The sequence below is a fragment of the Labrus mixtus genome, chromosome 15, assembly GCF_963584025.1.
Source record: "Labrus mixtus chromosome 15, fLabMix1.1, whole genome shotgun sequence".
In the NCBI taxonomy this organism is placed as follows: domain Eukaryota; kingdom Metazoa; phylum Chordata; class Actinopteri; order Labriformes; family Labridae; genus Labrus; species Labrus mixtus.
The window spans coordinates 1,262,484-1,286,771 of record NC_083626.1 but is presented as its reverse complement, the minus strand read 5'-3'; the positions used below and the strand labels follow the sequence as shown (position 1 = coordinate 1,286,771).

The 24,288-nt window shown below is 40.9% G+C and overlaps 1 long non-coding RNA gene across 1 annotated transcript in view; it reads left to right on the top strand.

The window, feature by feature from the left end:
• Window positions 1–19,334, top strand: part of LOC132990324 (uncharacterized) — a 268,474-nt gene extending 249,140 nt beyond the window's left edge. Inside the window, exon 2 of the long non-coding RNA XR_009676046.1 lies at window positions 18,790–19,334. This is a non-coding gene — a long non-coding RNA (uncharacterized LOC132990324). The remainder of the gene's footprint in view (window positions 1–18,789) is intronic.
• The last annotated feature ends 4,954 nt before the right edge of the window (window positions 19,335–24,288 follow it).

Here is a 24,288-nt window from a genome sequence, read left to right as displayed (position 1 = left end):
TATGTCTGCTTAGGACTTTTATACATCAGACTTTTTGCTGCAATGTTTTTCCAGACACATTTAAGACCCACTGAAAACAGCTTCACAACCCACATTAGTTGAAAACTAAATGAAGTTATCCTGCCAGGAAACCTGGCCTGCACGTGTAACAAAGTAACTCTTCAGCTTGTCTCTGAGTTCTTTGGCAGCCATAGAGCTGTTGCCAGCTCTTCCAGGTTGAAGAGGGAGCATGGATCCCAGGCCATCATTTCTCCAGGTACCCTCGACAAGACCATGGTCTCCATCTTCTGAATCAGCAAGGGCTGGAGGAGTGTATGTGTCAGACCGAACCCCACGCAAATAGTTGTGGAGACAAACACAATCTAAAACCATCTCCTGCACTTTATCAGGGTTGAGCTTAATTGAGGAAAACTCTCCACCTGTTTTCAAGTATGCCAAACCCATTTTCCACCACTCTGCGTCCTCGAGAAAGTCTATAGTTGAAAACTCTCTGCTGATGGTCCATCTGGCAGAAAGAGTATGGCTTCATTAGAACAGTGCGCAAAGGAGCATCATCCCCCAGAAACACAAAAGGGGCTTCTATGTCAGAGCCTGGGAGGGGTTTTGCTGCAGGAATACTGAGGAGACCCCTGTCAAGTGCTTGCTTGAAATCTGACTCAGCGAATATTCCTGCATCTGATGCTCTGCCCTGTGTTCCGACACTGACATACAGAAATTTGTACTTGGCATTAACAATCGCCATCATCAACACAGAGAATCGTCCTTTGTAATTACGGAAGGTGCTTCCACTATGTGCTGGTGGCTGTATGTTGATGTGCTTTCCATCGATGGCGCCAAGGCAGTGGGGAAACTGCCATTTCTGATGGAAGTCTTGTGCAATTTCTAGCCATTCCTTTTCTGTACTGGGTGTCTGAAAATATCAGTTTCATAATTAGTGCCAAGATCACAAATACAAATATATACATTTCAGTCTGCTAGACTGCTGCAGCATAAAAAGTAATGAATGAAAAATGAGTAAAATATTTTTCATGCTTGCACTACATACAGTGCCTTACTAAGTAGCCATACGACAAAAAAACAAAAACAAGTCTATATATGCTAATGTATACAACATTTAATTTAAATCAAGTCATTTTATCACACAAGAGGTATTCCATGAGTACTTATATTGAGTGGAACTGTAACAGTCCAAACCGGTATTAGAACTTTTTGGCATAACCAAATAAAGAATTAAATAAATAAAGCCATAATGTTTTTTGTTGCTTATTACTGAACTCTAATACATGGTACTTGTAGAAGTGTCATGGAAAACCAAGTTTGTGCTGTTGTACTTAATATCACTGCGGCTGTGATTCTTCTCAGTACTCGGCATGCAGTCTCAAAGCTACTACCAAATCACAGCCGTGCCGATGTTCAGTACAACAGCGCTCCCTCTCATGCAATATTGCTTAAATATCATTAATATTATCTTGTGAATGTTTCCCATAATTTAGCCTTCTTGTTATTGTACATCTTTTTAGACATTAATCAAGCTTGCCTTCAGATATTCTTCTTGAAGTGTCTGATGCATGGCTCCACATGTTTCACTCACAATCTCTCCAACCCTGAACTGGTAACTTCAGGATGAAAAGGATTCTCCTAAAAATCAAAAGAAACACAAAAGAAAATGTAACTTGCCGGTATTTAGGCAACAGTAAACATAATATACACAACAGCTTCAAATAGAATGACAGACCTGTTGCCAAGAGTGTAACTGCCAGTCTCTCCTTGGCAGTAATGTATCTACAAACATGCTAAAAACAACAAATAGTTTTAATGCATAGTCCATTTTGTGAATTGAAAATACCTTTTATTTATAAATAAAAAGTAAATATATCATATTTATCAAATAATACATTTTCCTAGATAACTAACAACATTCATCAATCACTAAAATCAGCAAAATATATAATCATTGTTTCTGTTTTGTATACTGTAGATTATGATTTCATTTTTGAGGAAGACATTGATGAATTTTATTTTATTATTGTGTCATGCATAAAAGTGATATAAAGTGACATTAGTCAGTCGTGAGTCATACACTATGTTTAACAAGGGGGCTATCCCAGAAAAGAGATTTGACAAACTGTAAGCGTTTGAACTTTAGGTTTGCTGAAGAAACCTGTCAGCGACTTCAACTCTGTTTCGCGAAAGGGGAAATTTAAAGTTTAATTCATCTTACAGTTTTCTGCTTTCTGGAACCTAGACCCCAGGGTTTCCCTTTCGTGCACCATCCATTCGAATTTAAAATATTGATGGTTTTATTCTAGTGTTTGGCCAGAGCTAACGTTACGACATTATGAGGATTAACAGACACCCTAAACTTTCTCCAGCCATCTGTAATCTTTGTGACCATTTGTAGGGCTACTCACCTCCAACTCGCGCTGTAGCATGTACAGCCCATGTTCATGCCGTCTCCACGACTTTTCAGTTAAAAGGAGTCCAAAAACCACCAACATCGATTCCTCTTGCTCGTCGTCCTTCATGTTTGTTTACTCTTAAATCGTGTCTGACCGCGCTAGATTACATGTTGTGATAGTCGAGACTCTGGTTGTCAGCAAATGAATCCTAATACAGGGCTGTCAACTTTTCAAAAAACCTTGGAGTGAGATTTGGTGGGGCCAACCAAAATTTTGCCGCATACACAGCAATTTTTTGTTTGGCCCATTCAGGATCATAACCATAAGCAAAAACTTTTAGTGCTTACCATACATCAGTGGTTCTCAATGTATTAGCCTTAGTCAGAGTGTACAAACAGAACCAATTGACCCAACAGTAAGATACAAGACACAGCATGGCTCATTTTGTGCATGTTTACTTTGGGATTCTGTATAAAAAAAAAGTCATCAAATAGTAAACAGATATGTAGTATACAGATATGTTGCAAGAAACATTTGAATAAAAATGAAAAACCCCAAAAGCTAGGTAATGTTTTAACATTTTTGAACATCCCCACACTAAATTCGGCAGAACAATGTGGACTTTACAAGGTAAGAAACTTAATGTAAAGGATAGGGCTGTTGAAATTAATAATTTAATCGATGCATTGCGATGCAGACTAGACGATTAATGCATCGATGCAGGGACAGGACGTAATCGATTATGACGAGGGTTAGAGAAAAGCATCTGCTAACCGCTAAATGCGGTCGTTTTGCGCAGCGTTGAGTGAGTTTGTTTTACCTGAACACACACAGTGGTGTGTAATGAAAGTAATGTAGGCTAACAGAGGGATATGTGACAGAAAACAACGTAAATTGAGTTCTGCTCCTGTGCTTGCTGACTTTATGAGCAGAGTCAGCTGGTCCTGCAGGCTCAGAACAGTGTTCCGCTGCAGGCTGAAACGGCTTGACTCTGGCCCTTTCCGAATTGTCACAGTTCAGTAGGCAGTATGTACTATTCAGTAGGGAGTTTCAGCATACTGAACTTTCGTGGTCATTCAGTATGCATTTTTTGGGTCCGTGCAGTATACTGAACATTTCAGTATGGATACTAACTTCCGGGTTTCATGCAGTATGGATCGGATGCGTGCTTTCAGGAAATGAATTGTATTTTACCACCCACAATGCTGTGCGAAATTAAACGTAAATCGGCACGTCACATGCGCCTCCAAATCAAAACAAACGAGCGTGGATTAATTTAATCAATTTTTAATCTAGAGTTAAAGTCCCGACTGAAATCGCTACTTTTAATTAACAACAGAAAATATAACAAATATCTGCATTATTATAAAACCTTTCCCCCTCTATTGAAATAATGATTTCACTATTTAAGTGCGTCTTTATTTGTTTATTTTACTTTATATTCCGTATCTTACTGTCTTTCATTTGTACTTTCCTGTATGTACTGTATGTGATTTAGTTATTTAATCTGCCTTTTACTTGATTTACATTGTGATATTGTTTTTTGTTTATCTGACTGTATATGCGCATTTCTCTTCTTGAATAAAGCTAAACAAAAAAACAAAACAAAAAAAAAAAAACGGGTGGATGCGGGCGGTTCTGGAAACGTAAATGACGTCACTTCCATACTGAATGAATCAGACGAAGTAGGCACAAATATCTGCCTACTGTGTGTGCATACTGAATAGTAGGTACTAACAGTATACAGCACGGATAGTACGTACTGCCTACTGACTACTGCCTACTGAAAGATTGAGTATGTACTTGGCAATTCGGATACGGCCTCGGTGTCTCTTTAGCTGACCGCAGCACGGATTAGCATCTTCATCACAGCTAAAGGTGTGTTTAAACTGACCTTACTCATTGTTATGTTACAAAAAGCAGGTAAAAGACCTTACTTATTGCTATGTTACAAAGATCCAGCCTATCCATCATGAGCACTTTAGCAAAGCAGCAAAAGTTACAGTGGTAAGAAAAAACTGCCTTATTAAAAGGCAGAAATCTTCGGCCGGATCCCCGACTCATGACGAAACAGTCTTCACAGGCCTAGACTGCGCCGGGCTTGGAAAGGGATAGGGGGAGAGATGGGATAAGATGCAGGAAGAGGGATAGAGAGCAAGGGGGTGGGGGGAGGTAGACCGTCCATCAGCAATCCGGTGGGGAGGGGAGGGGGTGTGGGGGGGTTGTTCTGGCAGGCCGCCAACCCACGATCCGGTGGGGAGGGGGTAGGGGTGGGGTGGGGGTTGTTCTGGCAAGCCGTCAACCGATGATCTTGAGGAGCCTAGGAGAGCTCAAGAGCTCCCAGGAAAGTAGGTGGTTAGTGACTGAGATTTATAGATAGATACATGCAGTAATATGATGTACTGTATATGCACGGAGAGAGAGAGAGAGAGAGAGGAGCTCAGGGTGCCAGTTCCCCCGGTAGTCTAAGCCTATAGCAGCATAACTAAGAGCTGGTCTACACCAGCACCAGCCCTAACTATAAGATTTATGCATGAACTAGTTTTTCTGCATCACTTTGAGACAGGATATTCCTGATCTTGGATATATTACGAAGGTGAAAGTAGGCTGTTCTTGAAACTTGACTGATGTGAGAGCTAAAAGACATATCTTGATCAAAAAGAACTCCTAGATTCCTAACAGTGGTGCTAGATGCCAGGCTGATGTCACTAAGGACAGTCAAATCATTAGAAAAAGTCTCTCTGAGGTTCTTAAGGCCTAGCACAATAACTTCAGTCTTGTCTGAGTTAAGTAGCAAAAAATTTCTGGTCATCCAGGTCCTAACGTCCTTAAGGCACATTTCTAGCTTACATAACTGACTGGTACCATCGGGCTTCATTAATACATAAAGCTGAGTATCATCTGCATAACAATGAAACTGTATGGAGTGTTTCCTCATAATATTTCCCAGAGGAAGCATATATAATGTAAAAATAATTGGTCCAAGCACTGAACCTTGTGGGACTCCATGGCAAACTTTAGTGTGCATAGAGGACTCATCATTAACATGTACAAACTGAGATCGGTCTGATAAGTAGGATTCAAACCAACTTAAAGCAGTCCCTGTAATTCCAAGCAAATGCTCCAGTCTGTACAACAGGATCCGATGGTCAATGGTGTCAAAAGCAGCACTAAGATCTAACAAGACGAGCACAGACAGAAGTCCCCTGTCTGAGGCTAGAAGTAGATCGTTTGTAACTCTAACTAGTGCAGTCTCAGTGCTATGGTGGACTCTAAATCCTGACTGGAACTCCTCAAATAAACTGTTGTCATGGAGAAAGTCACACAGCTGTTTAGCTACCACCTTCTCCAGGATCTTCGAGAAAAAAGGAAGGTTGGATATAGGCCTGTAATTAGCCAGAGTTCCTGAGTCCAGAGTAGGCTTTTTAAGTAGAGGTTTGATTACCGCTACTTTAAATGCCTGGGGTACATAGCCTGCCAGTAAAGACATATTGATCATATCTAATATGGAGTTGCTAACTAAGGGAAAGACTTCCTTAAACAGCTTGGTTGGGATTGGGTCCAAAATACAGGTTGACGGTTTCGACGCAGAAAAAATGGAATATAACTTTGAAAGGTCGATTAGAGAAAAACAGTCGAGACTAATATCTGGTCCTGGAACTGTCTCTGCCGTATCAGACATATCCGCACCAGGTAAGGGCAGGAGGTTACCAATTTTGTCTCTGATGTCTAGAACTTTGTTGTTGAAAAAGCTCAGGAAGTCATTACTGCTGAGGGCTAGAGGAATACAAGGCTCAATGGAGCTATGACTCTCTGTCAGCCTGGCTACAGTGCTGAAAAGGTATCTAGGATTGCCTTTGTTTTCCTCGATTAGAGAGGAGTAGTAGGCAGCTCGGGCGTGACGTAGAGCCTTCATATATCTTCTATGACTATCCTGCCAGAAAAAACAAGATTCTACCGTTTTGGTCGAGCGCCATATTCTTTCAAAATTCCACGACGATTGTTTCAGAGTACGGGTTTCTGAGTTGAACCATGGAGCCACTCTCCGCCGCTTGACAACCTTCTGTTTCAGGGGAGCAATCGAATCCAGAGTAACTCTCAGCGAATCCACTGCACTATCAACAAACTGATCTAGCTGAGAGGGACTAAAGCTATCATAAGAGTTTCCAACTGGGTTGAAACACGGCACTGAATCAAAAACAGCTGAAATAGATTCCTTAAATCTAGCCACAGCACTATCCGACAAACTTCTAGAGAGCACACCTCTTCCAGGCAGAGGTAATTCTGGTAGGATAAAATCGAATGTAATAAAAAAATGGTCTGATAGCAGAGGATTTTCTAGGAAAACTGTAAGGTTATGGATTTCAATTCCATAAGCTAAAACAAGATCCAGGGTGTGGTTAAAACGATGAGTAGGTTCGTTTACACCCTGGGTGAAACCAATAGAGTCTAATAGTGACATGAAAGCTGTGCTCAGGCTATCATTTTCAACATCCACATGGATATTGAAGTCACCTACAACAATTACTCTATCACTGCTAAGGACTTAGTCTGGTGTATTTGCATTGTGATATAAGCTGGGTGCGAGGGCTTTGTGTATGGATTTCACGCCTTCAATTTATTAAATATAGTTATTAATTATTAATAATATTAGTAATTAAATAACTAATTTGAGACTGATTTGAGTGATATTTTGGTTATATTTACCTGAGTACAGGTTGGTGCCCCAAAACGAGATTAAACATAGTTTAATGATATTTTATTTATATTACTAATAATTAAATATAATTATTAAAGAATATAACCAAAGTTGACTTGATACAACCCCAACACCGGGTTGCCATCTCAGCCCAGAAGCTCTCCATCTCAATTTCCTCTGAGTCCTGCAGGGGTGGCATTGTCATAGCCTGGTATTCCAGGAACTCTTCGTTCAGTAGTTCATGCTCCTGTGGCCCATGGTAGGGCAGCAGGTGAGGGAACCTAATTTAAGAAAGCACAGTTACATGTCATTTATTTTTGATATATGGTCATCAACCTAAAGAATTGGGTTTTTTAAAGACACTTAGGGATGGCTCATGTGCTTAGAGGCAAAATTCTATAGTTACAATGCTTTGGTATAGAATTCAGGGCATTTAGTCTCAGATAACAAGCATAAATTGCTGAAAAAAATCCTGACCTCTCAACAAAGTAAAGAACATCTTCTATGCCACATTCCAACCTTTGCCGGACATCTACAAACTTGGCTTGCTTGAGCAGTGGCTCTTGTAGCAGCAGCTTCTTCAAAGCGTAATCTACAGCATTGATCAGAAAAGCCAAGGCAGCTCCATGGAATTTCAACATCTGCTGTGGTGTGTTGTTTCCATCATCAAGCAATCTGTTGAGTTTGGCCCTAGTGGTGAAGCCAATATTCAGCTTTCTTCCTGTCACAGATACAACAAATTAAGGTTAACAGATATGCTGTGTCATGCGAATCATACAATATCAGCATGACGCACTGGGTATGAAGTTCAAAGTTTTGCTGAGCTTCTAGTTAGACCAAAAAACTAGGACAATCTTACCAAGCTTCTCTCTTCATGATATAAAAAAAGGCTAGGTACAAGGCTAAGCATGACATCTGGTTCCCCTGCAGTTTGGTCTCATCAAATTAGAAGTATTAATAATAATGATAGTGAAATATCAAACACTCACCTGGCAAACGGTTGTCCTTTTGTTTGAAAGCAATCTCATATGGCTGTTCATGGCCTATCAGCACTGTAGGCACCATGAATTTACTGCACACCTTGCGAATGAACTTAATCATCTACAACACAGACATTTACAGGTGTAAAACAGTGGGTGAAACATGTTGTGGCAGATAGCAGCAAAAAAAACCCAACAGAACAGAAATAAACAACAGCAGAAGCATATCCCCGGCTCCCATTGTACCTCATCATGTAGTAAGAATATTGATGAACATTCTCTCTGCAGTAGGAGGTTAAAAGATGTGAATGATGGTATGGTGGCCTGGAAAAAGAGCAGGTACACCTCTGTCATGGGGTTGGAGAACGCCTCCCGAAGTCTCCTGAACCTCGCCTGACTGTCATCTTGAATTTAAAAAAAAGGAGTTTGTCAATATGTACAGTTAACAATCTTGTGGTATTAGTAGTCGCTGCATAAGGGAAATGACATGAGGGACCATACTAGCAGATTTGAAGTAGCTGGCCAAAGGGTCATACAGCCTTAGAATCCGGGTCACACAGCGCTCAAGGCTTAACCAGCGAACAGAGATATGCAGGAAGATCTCCATATATTCGGCTTCGTGGAGCTCACAAAATTCTGTTACAGGCATTTCATTATAAAACATATGTATTCAAAAGCACGGTATTTCAATATTATAATTGGGACTGTCAAAAGTGCATACCTGATAACCCTTTTGGTTGGTGCTACCCTTGAACCAATAGCCAACATCCACTACCAGGTCCTCCAGATCAAATTTGGAAACCTGCAATATATAAATCAGACCATAAACATTAAGGTTAGTGCATGTAATCAGTACACAAATATTAAGTTACATAGGCCTATACTTACTTCCAAAAACCCTTTTCCTGCTGATTTAGCGGTGTTGTGGACTATATGACATGGGCAACCATGAAGATAAATGGTAGGGTGTTCCTTCAGGATTCTGGAGGAAATGGAGTTGTGTGAACCTGTGTGAACCTGTGTTCACTGCGGCATTGTCCACAGAGAGACCAACAAAGGTTTGCCAAGGGATAGCCTTTTCTTCCAAGGTGGCCTTGATGTTGCTGAAGATGACTTCTGCTGTCCCACTAGTAGTACACATCCCCAGGAAGCGGTGTGCAACCTTATCTTTGATAACGATCCAGACAGTCAGGGGGTTCATCTTCTCTACTCCTACAATGACAGCATTGCTACACATATAAAGCATCCCATCTTCTTATATACATATTTAAAAACTTAATCATGGAAGATTATTGTGGAGGTGAAAAACATCTCGTTCAATAGTTTGGGAAATACCTGTGTCATTGGATCCATCTGTGATGAGGGTGTATGGTTATTCCCTCATTAGAACGACCAACTCCCTCATAGAATGTGGTGCCAGTGCCTCGTTTACAATGCAGGAAGTTTTTGTCCTGGCACTTGTTCTGTTGGTTGCTGTTCTGTCTGTGGCTGTTCTGGTTGCTGTTCTGTTGGTTGCTCTTCTGTCTGTTGCTGTTCTGCAGCTTTTTTCTGATGTGGCTGGTCTTTAGATAAATAAAAGAAAAGGTTTCTCTTTTCTCCTGCTGCTGGCCATGCTTTTTTTTTTACTGGGCATCCTTGAACCCTTTAAGAATTAGGTTTAATAAAAGTCATGTTAGTACAATAAATCTACACTAGTGTATCAGTTACAACATGCTTTTTTCTGGAATACAAGTTTGTTGTGCTTATTCTGAATTTAATTTGAATATAGCTTACCCGTTCTTGCTGTTCAGTTACTTCCACATACAGCTTGATGTGTCTAAATTCCTCATTGTTCATTTAACAGGTGAAAATAAAATGTAACAGGTAAATAGCCATGAAACTGTCATTTAAAATAATATAGGCTATTACATATAAATAAATCATTTTAAAATATCTGCAAAATAAACTACAACATTTGTCTCTTGCATTTGTCATGTTAGGCTGCTTCTTACTTGCCTTGTAAGTTGTTGTACAATATTCCCAGTGTGATGGCTTCCAAATTAACTAAATTCATGGCCTATACCGTATCCAATCACAATAGCTAAATTCGTATGATAGCTTAATGAGATGCTGCTGCCAGCCCTGACGATTACAAGTAGACCTACAACTTGTTTTCAGAGTCTCTTTACTCTCGCAGTTCACGTCAAAAAATGGGAGAGTGTTCTATTTTCTAGAATGACACCAGCAGTGATGCGAACCCTTGCCGTACAGCTGCTGTGGCTAGTAGTGGCTAGCTGAATTTAGACCTCAAAATAATATTTTACAAAGCTCTCGAAATGCCTTTAAAAACACACAAAACGAATAAGAAAACGTTTCTTAAAGTTTAAGGGCATAAATACTTAAAACATACATACCTGGAAAGGGGGAAATCGACATCTCTCTGCCACCTCAGTGGAGAATGTTAAGTTGTAACCAGTGGTTGTGACTTTGTTGTGACAATGCAACAGCGGTCTCTGGTTCTGGTTCCGACAGCGCAAGATCCGAGCTCCACCCCCTCACTGGCTTTGAAAGCTTAACTAATCGATCACAGGTGGCGTTTGTCACTCTAAGCCATAGCTCAACAGGTACAGTAGATAACAGATAATAGAATAGATTTTTTTTTTTTTGCACACTTCAGTGTGAGAAATCGGGGGAGTGGCGTGTGAAGCCAATCAAATGCGTGTGTCTCACGGCCAATGCGTGAGCATTTGCAGCTATGCTAATATTATTAATTTGGTTTTACATTCAGTCTCCCACTGACACTCAACACTGATTTTTCCTGATTTAATCCCCCAAAACCTTCAGTAACATGAATAAACACTGATATTTTCTTTCCTTTGCATGGCTGGCTCAACAACAAAATCTAATCCCAGATCAAAGCAAATGTTTCTGCACTGTAATCCTTACATCCATCATCTTCCCAGAAATAATTTTTAAAACAATGAATAGAGAGAAATGCGCTCTCTTCCCATAGTGAAATATATGTTCTGTCCTGGACTTTCACATCAGTCAGCACCATGTGCCTTTCTAGACTGTTTTTCTTAACTATAATTTCACAGACACAATGTGTAAGTAGCAGCAGGACAGCCGTATCCACCCATATCATTACACCAAAAGGCTTTAAGGAGAGAACATTTAATAAAAGTAGTGCATAACCAATCAAGACCTTCCATAAAGTAGCCGTAATTACCCATCATCTTAAAAAGCCTACTCTTGAATCACGAACCCTAGCTAACTATAGGCCTATATCGAACCTTCCTTTTATCTCAAAGATCCTGGAGAAAGTGGTAGTCAGCTGTGTGACTTTCTCCATGACAACAGTTTATTTGAGGAGTTTCAGTCAGGATTTAGAGTCCACCATAGCACTGAGACTGCACTAGTTAAAGTTACAAACAATCTACTTCTAGCTTCAGACAGGGGACTTCTCTCTGTGCTCGTCTTGTTAGATCTTAGTGCTGCTTTTGACACTATTGACCATCAAATCCTATTACACAGACTAGAACAATTACTTGGAATTACAGGGACTGCTTTAAGTTGGTTTGAATCCTACTTATCAGATCAATCTCAGTTTGTACATGTTAATGATAAGTCCTCTATGCACACCAAAGTTAGCCATGGAGTGCCACAAGGTTCAGTGCTTGGACCGATTCTCTTTACATTATATATGCTTCCTCTGGGAAATATTATGAGGAAACACTCCATACAGTTTCATTGTTATGCAGATGATACTCAGCTTTATGTATCAATGAAGCCCGATGGTACCAGTCAGTTATGTCAGCTAGAAACGTGCCTTAAGGACGTTAGGACCTGGATGACCAGAAATTTTTTGCTACTTAACTAAGACTGAAGTTATTGTGCTAGGCCTTAAGAACCTCAGAGAGACTTTTTCTAATGATATGACTGTCCTAAATGACACCAGCCTGGCATCTAGCACCACTGTTAGGAATCTAGGAGTTCTATTTGATCAAGATATGTCCTTTACCTCTCACATCAGACAAATTTCAAGAACAGCCTATTTTCACCTTCACCATCACCATCACCATCTTATCTTAAGGAGCTAATAGTGCCGTATTACTCTTGGAGAACATTATGCTCCCAAAATGCGGGCCTGCTTGTGGTACCTATAGTCTCTAAATGTACTATGGGAGGTAAAGCCTTTGGTTATCAGGCCCCTCTTCTTCTACATATATATTTTAACCTTACAAAGAAGGTATCATTAAGACAAAAGGCTTTTCCATATTTAATTGTAATAGCGTTTTAAAATTGCATCAATAATATTTACTGTTTTAGGAAACCTGTTTTAGGAAACTGCAAACCGTTTTAGTGTGCTCCTTTGCCACTGCATGTGTCTGAATCTTTTCTCTCTAAATGGATAAAACTGTTAAGTTGATCAAAGTTTAGTTTTTTTAACTTGATGCTATTTAATATGTCAGGGTTTCATTTACATTGGAAAAGTAAAAATTAAAAATGAAGGGTAATAACACGTCGTGATGGAATTTTTATGACCCTGTCCGTCAAAGGTAGCCTATGTCCATTCCAATAATTGTAATGCATTTATGGAAAGATAACCACAAAAAATAAAATGATTAAATATTTTTTTATTGCAAAGTGCTATTATCAACAAAATACAAAATTAACTTTGGAAATAGAGCAACGAAGAGCTGCATGTTTTGTGCAAACAATTCAAACATTCAAATGGAGCTTACATTTAGAAGCCTTAGGTAAGCTACCTAAATTCCTCCTCTTTGTGCAAATAAAAAGAATAATTTTCCTGCTTTATTAATAAATTAAACAAAAACGTAGGCTAGAACACGCAGGCTGAGTCCTCTCCAGTTGTGCAAAAGAAAAGAAAAGCAACCTGCTTTGATGATAAATAAAGTGTGCAGGCAAATAGTTGATAAAAGTGAACTAACAGGGGCTTCCGGTTCCGGTCTAGAGGGGATGGCAACTTAGAGAGTTCTCGACAAGAATGAATTAAAACTGCCCCAAAGTGCATTAACTAACCAGCGAAGTACACGAAACTAAGGCAGAAGGGGCACAAATGATGTTCAAAAAGAACAGGAGAGGTAAAAAGTCAATTATCGAACAAGTTGAAGACGACGAGATGCAGCTAACAGAAGAAGCTAACATTAGCTCTCCCGGGGTTAGCCGGGGTGCCTCCTCCGCTCCTAGCTATGATGGCGCTGGGACAGAGTACGAGGACGAACCGGTAAGCTTGATGTTGATACTGGAAAAACTAAGAGGCGTTGAGAAAGAGGTAAAAGATTTTTGAAAAGACACGAAAACACAACTACAGGACATCAGAGGAGAGCTGGACAAAACCAACGCGAGGTTCAACGAAGTGGAAACCAGGGTTGCTGGGCATGAAGATAAGCTCCAAAATACCGATGAGCTATTATCCGAGATGACAACAACGCAGGAAAAGCTTAATTTAAAACTGACATCGTTGGAGGCCTACTCGAGGAGGGAGACACTCAGACTATAAGTTACTAAATTGGTAACCTCCTGCCCTTACCTGGTGCAGATACGTCTGATACGGCAGAGACAGTTCCAGGACCAGATATTAGTCTCGACTGTTTTTCTCCAATCGACCTTTCAGAGTTATATTCCATTATTTCTGCATCGAAACCGTCAACCTGTCTTTTAGACCCAATCCCAACCAAGCTGTTTAAGGAAGTCTTTCCCTTAGTTAGCAACTCCATATTAGATATGATCAATATGTCTTTACTGGCAGGCTATGTACCACAGACATTTAAAGTAGCGGTAATCAAACCTCTACTTAAAAAGCCTACTCTGGACTCAGGAACTCTGGCTGACTACAGGCCTATATCCAACCTTCCTTTTATCTCGAAGATCCTGGAGAAGGTGGTAGCTAAACAGCTGTGTGACTTTCTCCATGACAACAGTTTATTTGAAGAGTTCCAGTCAGGATTTAGAGTCCACCATAGCACTGAGACTGCACTAGTTAGAGTTACAAACGATCTACTTCTAGCCTCAGACAGGGGACTTCTGTCTGTGCTCGTCTTGTTAAATGTTAGTGCTGCTTTTGACACCATTGACCATCGGATCCTGTTGTACAGACTGGAGCATTTGCTTGGAATTACAGGGACTGCTTTAAGTTGGTTTGAATCCTACTTATCAGACCGATCTCAGTTTGTACATGTTAATGATGAGTCCTCTATGCACACTAAAGTTTGCCATGGAGTCCCACAAGGTTCAGTGCTTGGACCAATTATTTTTACATTATATATGCTTCCTCTGGGAAATATTATGAGGAAACACTCCATACAGTTTCATTGTTATGCAGATGATACTCAGCTTTATGTATCAATGAAGCCCGATGGTACCAGTCAGTTATGTCAGCTAGAAACATGCCTTAAGGACGTTAGGACCTGGATGACCAGAAATTTTTTGCTACTTAACTCAGACAAGACTGAAGTTATTGTGCTAGGCCCTAAGAACCTCAGAGAGACTTTTTCTAGTGATGTGACTGTCCTCAATGACATCAGCCTGGCATCTAGCACCACTGTTAGGAATCTAGGAGTTCTTTTTGATCAAGATATGTCTTTTAGCTCTCACATCAGTCAAGTTTCAAGAACAGCCTACTTTCACCTTCGTAATATATCCAAGATCAGGAATATCCTGTCGCAAAGTGATGCAGAAAAACTAGTTCATGCATTTGTTACCTCCAGACTGGATTATTGTAACTCTCTTTTGTCAGGGTGCTCTGGCAAATCTCTAAAGACTCTTCAACGGGTCCAGAATGCTGCAGCTCGTGTACTGACCAGAACCAGGAAATGGGACCACATTACTCCTGTCCTGGCTTCTCTGCACTGGCTCCCTATACAGTCTAGAATAGAATTCAAGATCCTTCTTCTCACCTACAAAGCTCTAAATGGCCAGGCACCATCTTACCTGAAGGAGCTACTAGTGCCGTACTGTCCCTCGAGAGCGTTGCGGTCCCGGAGTGCAGGCCTGCTGGTGGTACCTACAGTCTCTAAGTGTACTATGGGGGGTAAAGCCTTCAGTTATCGGGCTCCTCTCCTCTGGAACCGCCTTCCAGCCGGGGTCCGGGAGGCAGACACAGTCTGTATTTTTAAGATTAGACTTAAAACTTTCCTTTTTGATAAATCTTATAGTTAGGGCTGGTGCTGGTGTAGACCAGCTCTTAGTTATGCTGCTATAGGCTTAGACTACCGGGGGAACTGGCACCCTGAGCTCCTCTCTCTCTCTCTCTCTCTCTCTCTCTCTCTCTGCATATACAGTACATTATATTACTGCATGTATCTATCTATAAATCTCAGTCACTAACCACCTACTTTCCTGGGAGCTCTTGAGCTCTCCTAGGCTCCTCAAGATCGTCGGTTGACGGCTTGCCAGAACAACCCCTACCCCACCACTACCCCCTCCCCACCGGATCGTGGGTTGGCGGCCTGCCAGAACAACCCCCCCACACCCCCTCCCCTCCCCACCAGATTGCTGATGGACGGTCTACCTCCCCCCACCCCCTTGCTCTCTATCCCTCTTCCTGCATCTTATCCCATCTCTCCCCCTATCCCTTTCCAAGCCCGGCACAGTCTAGGCCTGTGAAGACTGTTTCGTCATGAGCCGGGGATCCGGCCGAAGATTTCTGCCTTTTAATAAGGCAGTTTTTTCTTACCACTGTAACTTTTGCTGCTTTGCTAAAGTGCTCATGATGGATAGGCTGGATCTTTGTAACATAGCAATAAGTAAGGTCTTTTACCTGCTTTTTGTAACATAACAATGAGTAAGGTCTTTTTACCTGCTCTTTTGTAATGTTAACAGACAATGAGTAAGGTATTTTACCTGCTTCTTGTAAAGTGTCTCGAGATAACACTTGTTATGAGTTGACGCTATACAAATAAAAGTTGATTGATTGATTGATTGATTGATAAGGGGTCCCGGAGGGAGCGGAATCAGAATCACAATCTATGATCCATTTAGTGGAGAAGCTACTTCGGGAGAATCTCAACATCCCCTCATCAACAACACTACAGATCCAGAGGGCGCATAGAGCTTTATCATCTCCCCCACCAGACGGCTCCCAGCCCAGGTTGATCCTGGTAAAAGTGAAGCCAGTGAAAATTATTTATTTTTAATGTAAATGGGGTCATAAATGTGATTAAGATGAGTAAGATATTGTCTAAACTAAAGAAAGAAAAAGCCCAGATTGCCTTACTTCAGGAGACACACATGAACCAAGCGGACCACTTGAGGTTGAAAAGAAAGGGTTTAAAATATGTATTCTCCTCATCTGTCATATCTAAACATAAAAGGGGTGTGGCTACACTTATCTCTAGTGCACTTAACTATGAACATATCTCAGAAATCAGTGATGATGAAGGCAGATTTGTCAGGATAACAGGAAGGATAGAGGGGTCTGAAATCACAATATTAAATGTATATGCCCCACCCGGGAGTGATTGGGTATTCTATAGGAATATTTCTGATTTAATGGTGGACTCTCAGGGCACGGTTATCTGTGGGGGTTACTTTGATTTTAGGCTCGATCCCAAACTAGACTCCTCCAATCCGACTATTCAGATTAACCCACTCATAAGAAAAGTTAACTCATGTATATATATATATATATATATATTTCTTACCACTGTAACTTTTCCTGCTTTGCTAAAGTGCTCATGATGGATAGGCCGGATCTTTGTAACATAGCAATAAGTAAGGTCTTTTACCTGCTTTTTGTAACATAAGAATGAGTAAGGTCTTTTTACCTGCTCTTTTGTAACATAAGAATGAGTAAGGTCTTTTTACCTGCTCTTTTGTAATGTTAACAGACAATGAGTAAGGTATTTTACCTGCTTCTTGTAAAGTGTCTCGAGATAACACTTGTTATGAGTTGACGCTATACAAATAAAAATTGATTGATTGATTGATTGATTGATATGGTAGAAATGGGGATAATAGACGTGTGGAGAGAGCTATACCCATCTATCAAAGATTACACACACTATTCAGGTTCATTTAAAGTCTATGCTAGGCTGGATTACTTTTTTTATGTTTAATGTGGATAGATTTAAGATTAGAGAATGTGACATACTAACAAGGGATTTATCTGATCGTAGTCCTATCTCTATGTCTCTGGAGGTGGCTAGGAAAAAACGAAACACTCTGTGGAAATTTAATTCATATATACTCAATGACCCTGCCATAGTATCTAAAATAAAGGAAGACATAAAATAATTTCTAGAAATTAACAACACAGGGGAGGTTTCGGCAACTATTCTATGGGATACGCTTAAAGCGGTAATGAGAGGTAAATTACTCTCTATTACTTCTCACCTAAAGAGAACCAAAGGGCAAAAACTAGTGGATCTACAGATGAATTTAAAGCTGAAACAACAGGAAGATATAAACAACCCAAATTCCACTGTGAAGCAGGAAATCAGGAAAATACAGGGTGAAATCAATGATATTTACACACAGGAGGCCGAGAAGAATTTAACTTTCCTGAGGCAGAAATATTATGAGATAGGAGGGAAATCAGCAAAATACCTGGCGCACAAACTACGTAAACAACAGGAGGAAAGTACAATATACAAAATTAAGAACCCTAAAACTAATATACTGGAAACTAAATTGGAAAGAATTCAGGAATGTTTTGAGGTCTTCTTCAGGGATCTATATTCACAACCTAGTGCTCCTAGAGGATTGCATTGATGCCTTTCTTAGCTCTCTAGACTTACCTTCACTCTCAGACTTTCAAAATGAGAATTTAATAAAACCAATCTCAGCGGAGGAAATTAATGCAGCTATCACCAGACTAAAGTCAGGAAAGGCAGTTGGGCCGGACGGGTACAATTCTCAGTGGTATCGCAGCCTAAGGACAGAACTAGTTCCACTATTACTTAAGACATTTAATTACGTCCTACAGAAGGGAGAAATCCCACCCTCTTGGACGGAGGCAACTATTTCAGTTATCCCGAAACATATGAAATAAGATCATATATTGATCATGAATGTAAATTGACTGACCTTTCAGTTGTTGAATCAGAATTTTTCCACATTCTGAAAAATGCCATGACCATGACCCCTTCTAACTCAATTTCAAAACTATACACAGCTCTTTCCCATGCCAATAATAATAACACTTTATACATTAAAGGTAAATGGGAAAGGGAATCGGGGATTGAGATTTCTGAGGAGGCGTGGGGCAATACCTGGTCCTTCCAGTGGACAACATCCAGCTCCATGAGCTGGATGTTGTCCACATGATAATGGCCCAAAATTGCTCAAGATCGACGATTTCAGCCTTCCTATTTGAACGCACTTGTCCGAGGGCGCTCATCCGATCAGCGCAAACTCAGTGTCAGTGTGTTCTAGACAGGTTCAGCATATCTCGTTGTGCTCTGCACGTTATTTTGTGGCTGTGGCATGCGTTTGAACTTTTTTGAGCATTTTGGCAAGGTGCCAAAAAAGTAATTGCTTATATCTCTGCCATCTAGTGTTCAATCATATTAAAATTTCTCATGCATGATACAGGACCCATGATACAGATGAGGTAAGAAGCATGATTCAATGAGTCACAATATGCAGCACATGGCTAATTTACATAAAGTTATTTTCCCGTAATAACACTGTGGAAAGATTTGAAGTCTGGCTAGCAAGCCAGCCTTTCTGTTAAACATACTGTCTGATCATATTTACTGTTTGGTAGCCATAGGTAAAGATGTTGAGAGAAATGCGTGCTAGCTTGAAGGTAACTTCATACAGCTTTCTGGTTCATTATTATCTCAGGCAACATTAAAGTGACAGCTGGTCAACACATGTAATAAGAGAGGGAATATAAACTTAATGAAAATCAGCAGGAGCAAAACATCAGGTTAATATATTGATAATGATATTGATTGATAATGTTACATATATATGATAGAAAAGATGGGAAAATATTGCCATACTTGATGACTGTTAGTATTATGATGCTCTCTCAGACTCTGCTCTGAGAGCTACTTGCATAGTGACTGCCCTTCACATCACCCCTTAGTAGAACATGGTAAGCCCTGTTCTGCAAATTCATCCCATTTATACAAAGGGACTGAAGGTTGGGAGAATGGGTTTTTCATGTTTCACTGAAGCTTTATCAAAAAGTTAAAACAGAACATAGTTATAGACAAGCAATTGTGTTTTCTTATTGTTTGCACTGCTTCTTTTGTCGGTCTGAATGCTAAAATTGTCTGTAAATTCACATTTTAAAGCTGATATATTTTTTTTTTAAATCTTCCCGGGGGAACATGCCCCCGGACCCCCCTAGGTGGTTTGGATGTCACCTTTTTCATCCCTGATCAGTTTGCACCCCTGGATCTTCATTACACTGTTTCAGCATACCATAGTACGACTTTTACACAAATCGGACTGCACGGCCTGCTGCTTAGCCACGTTCCACTGCTGCTGCACTCCCGCGGTCGCAACACACCCCGACATGCACAGGGGTGCGAGGGCCCTTCATCACCGCTTGCGGTTTTAATTTTTATTGTTTTTGTAACTGTTGGGAATGGCATCCCATGTTTGAAAGACAAGTTTGTCAGGTTTTCCATGTCGCTCCATTCGTGGTGAAGTAGCAAAAACTCAAAAATCAGGTTTGTCCTGTAAGCTCTTTTCTTGTTTTTACCAAGAAACAGGAACAGTTCATCAAACGCGCAGACTTGATCCAAAATAAATCCAGTGAGAGTTGATTCTTAAAGATGCTGATAGTGTTATTGCAAATCAAAGTAAACCAAAAAGTATGTGTGGTGTCTCCAATGACCTAAAAAACATGTAATTCATATAATTAAACGCGACTGCTGAGTCTGCGGTCAATGACGGTATGCGCCGTGACCCGTCTTCCTCCCAGGTGCGCTCTGCACTGCCCCTTATAGACGCGCCACTCTGCCTATAGAGGGCGCACACAAAATTAGTTACAAATTAAAATGCATATACAATAAACTTAAATGCGGCTCCTACACGTGGTTTTGTGCGAGAGTTGCCTTCTGACGGGCAACATCTTGGAGCTCAGCTGTAAGGCGCCTAAACTTGGACACCCACAGGTCTATGTTGGCCAGTTCCATTTCAAGCTCAGCTTGACTTACTCCTGTAAATGTGCACATGTTCAGCAGTGATGGGTCTGTATCCAATGGTGTGATGGGAAAGGAGAGTGTAGCTTTTTCCTTTCTGAACTCCCTGAATCTTTCCTCTGCATTCCGGTGATTGCAAGATGTAAATAATCACAGTTTATGTGATTTTGGCCTTCTTTGAATTCTCTCAGGGAGGGGAAATGACAGAATGTGCCTCTCTGTACACCGTTAACCATTAACTTGCGCTCAAACGCTAAAAAAAACATCATCCAGCAGCTGCAGTGCTGTGCTCCCCTTTCCCTGCAGTTTGAAGTTTAGCGTGTTGAGGTGATTTGTCATGTCCACCATGAAGTGCAACTTTTCCAGCCATTCCGGATCGTCCAGTTCATGATAATCAAGGCAGAAACGTTTTCACATGTTCCACACATGCAGCAAAACGTTTCAGCACCTCACCTCTGGACACCGGACTTTGTTGTGCAGCAGGAGGTCTGAATATGCGCAGTCAACCTCTTCCAGCAGTGCACGGAACTGACGGTGGTTTAAGCCTTTTGCTATAATTTTATTTACCATCTGAATCACGAAGTCCGTCACCGCCACACACTCTGAGCGCACAGTGCTTCTTGGTGTAGGATGCAGTGAAAGGTGAGCAGCTTTCGATCCAGGGATTTTTGTAATATCGTCACAAAGCCCTTATGTGTCCCTCTCACACTTGGTGCACCATCTCCATCTGTAGCCACTGATACCATGTGGCTGGTGTTTATTTGTTTGTCTTTTAAACATTTCACAACAGCCACACGAATGTCCTCTCCTCTTGTTTGGCCTTTTAGTGTTGGAAACAAGTGTTGCTTGTTTCCATTGTGTTTCTTTAAATGTTTTCTATAGTTTAGTCTTTCCTGTTTTATTTTGTAATTTGTTATCCTTGTGTTTCTCTATGATCTAGTGTTGTTATTGTAACATTCTTGAGTTCTGTGTATCTTCAGTGTATCCTGATTTATATTGTAGTTCTGGTTCTCCTGAATGTGGCTGTTTTCGAAACCGCGTACAACATACTACTTTCTAAATCAGTATGCAGTATATACTGCATACGACAGTAGTTCAACAGTAGTATGTAGTATGACTGCCAGTCGTTGGTTAATTTGTAATATGCTTGGCATGGTTAAACTGGTTTCCGGTCCTGGAATGCGGAAGTAAACAACAGCCCATCTGGAGGCAATTAACATAGTTAAAATAAAACAAGTCTACAATCTCTCATATATTCTGTAATTTATACACAATGCCCTGGGTTGAAATATGATTGGCATGCTATTAAAATTGTAGAATACTTTTCAGACATTCAGGTTTAACTTTTACTCAGCTGTGAATAATATGAAGAGCAAGCCAAGGACCCTGTAACTGCAGCTGCTTGTCCAGCTGTGGCAAATGCACTGTACAGTCTAAAAAGCAGGAAAATCTGAGGTGGTAAGACATATAAATATATGAACAGTTCATATTTGTTATTGGTTCATGCCCATAATGTGGCAAGATATTCAGTCACCACCACGATGAGTTCAAACAGCTGCGCTCCGGCATTTTGATCTCTAACCTGGCACTTTGCATTTTGGGAAACAGTACGCGAGGTAGACTGGTCCGATGCATACTGTAAATTTTTCCCGAATCAGTATGACATTCTGGTATTTTTGCCATACTGCGGATCTCGCAGTTGTTCGCATACTGCATACTGCATTTTGGCCAAATCAGGATATACTAGTAGTATAGTATGTGGTTTCAAAAACAGCCTGTGTGTTTCCCTCCAGTGTTGATTGCCCTGATCGTCTTCACCTGTGTCGTTAGTCTCACCTGTGTCTGATTACCCCTGTGTCTATTTAGTCTCAGTGTTCCTTCCCTCTTGTTGTCAGATCATTGTTAATTTGTATGTAAATTGTCCTATGTTTGATGTCAGTGTCAGTCTATGTCAGATTTTCCAGTGTTTTCTAGTGGCTCCTTGTTTTCCCTTTTTTGGTTTGAAGAAAGTAAAATTTGTTTGCCTTTGGCCTTTTTGTTTAAAATAAAATATATTTTTGTTTGTTTGTTCTGCAGTTGGGTCCACCTCGTGTTTTCCTGAATCATGACAGAATAATCTAACAGGTAAAGACAATCAGGGCAATCAACACTGGGCAGACACATGTAACCATGTGCATGTAATATGAAACATCATGTATTTCTCAGGATAATTCAAATTTTGTGTCCCTCTCCCCAAAAAGAACATATTTTAAAGCAGCAGATTGAAATCAAAACAGTCCTTTTTAAATATTCCTTCTTGATACTCTTTGGTCAATGAATACATATAGGAAGATATTCCTGGAAATTCCATTAAGCTCTACTATCTTGACTGCAGTAGCAAGTAGAAAATAAAGGTTTGACCTTGTCTGTTTAAGTACCTTCTGGCCCACTGCATTCACCATGAACAAGCAATTGTAACTATGTGGAAAGGCAAACAGAAAATATAAAGTTAACTAAAATATGAAAAAGAACGACACAAATGATGTTCTTAGTTTAAGCTCCTTTTGATTTGAAAAAATAATTTTGTAATTGAAAAAACAAACTGGAGCTGGCCCACAATAAGCCATCAGCTGTTTGGCACATGACTGCACATCTCCCTGTCAAGCCTATTAGACAGGCCTGGTGGAGTCTGAGGCGAGGTTAAGGGGGCAGATGGGACTGAGGTGATGTATTATGCATTGGGTAGAACCAGGCTCTGGAGGCCAGCTGAGGCCGCAGTCGGGGAGGGACAGACTGACCCAGCCGGACCCATTACACACTCACTCCATCAACAGCACCTCCCCTAAGTCCTCTGAGACTGTTAGCCACCTCTGCTCTTCCATGACCCTTGGGACAGGTACAAGCACAATTGACCAAGTCAATCCTTTGTTTTCAAATATTAATTTGGACACTATTATTACAGGCAGGCATATGTTGGCTGCAGCTATGCACTGGTGATTAGAGCAGAGAGGAGGTCAGAGGGAGTCAGATGGATCTTATTATCCGTTTCCACTCAGTCACTGTCAAAGTCACTTTTACTGGCCTCTCTAATGTGCCCATGTCACCCCCAGTGCTTAAAACCTCCCTTTCTCTCCCCCAATTTCCCTCCACTGAGTGACAGCTCAGTTAATGTAATCACAGCCAGGTACGGCACAGGGAAGGGCAGATAGAGGGAGGGTCTGTGGCAAAAGCTCAGCAGACAATCTCCTCCCAGCTTGACTGCAGGATGAACACCAGATGGGCCTTGGGAGGAAAATAAAGATGCACATGAAGCCCCATCTGCAGTGTCTTGTTGGACAATATTAATGGTGTGATAAAACTATCATGTTCTTATATGTTATTATTAGTTTTGGAAGGGGGGGGGGCTTAATTGAGTTTTTTTCTCAGTTGGTTTGTGGCCCCCACCCCCATCTCCTCCTCCCAAGACATCAAGAGATGTTGGAGACATTTGAAGTTGAGAGAAAACTGGGAAACCATCTGCTAACTTCCGACAGTGACATAGAGCAACAGATATCATATAAAAGAACTCTGATGTGGTCAGAACTTATTAACAAAGGACTTCAGACATAAGCCCTATTCGCACGGGACTAGTATTACCTGGGGACCTCGTGATTTAGAAATTACCCCACCACATCTGTGTTTCGTGCGGAGCATTCGCACGGGATAAGCGAAGTCTGTGTTTTAACTCAAATTTACTGACATTATCCCCTGGATATGATGTCAAGTGTTAACCTCTCCTGCTTCGCCGTTCCGACCTGGTCGGAGCACACAGGGGAGACTGCATTGCTCTGCTCCAGGGGCGAAGTTGTAGCCCTCACTTTAACTGGGGTGCAGCAAGTTGTAAACAGACACGGAGAGTCCGGCTTGTAACTTGAGGTGTCGGGCCGTTTACGCACACAGAGCTCGAACTATACATACACTTCAGATGCTGACAATTTCTTGTCTACGCGTTTTCTACTCCAGTCCCCAGCATCAGTAACGTGCCTCTCACACACACTCCCCTCATTCTCTCTCTTTCCTCACTCGCACTGAGCCATTCACAGACAGACATACGTTACTCGTATAACACAAGGCTCTGCGTAATCTAT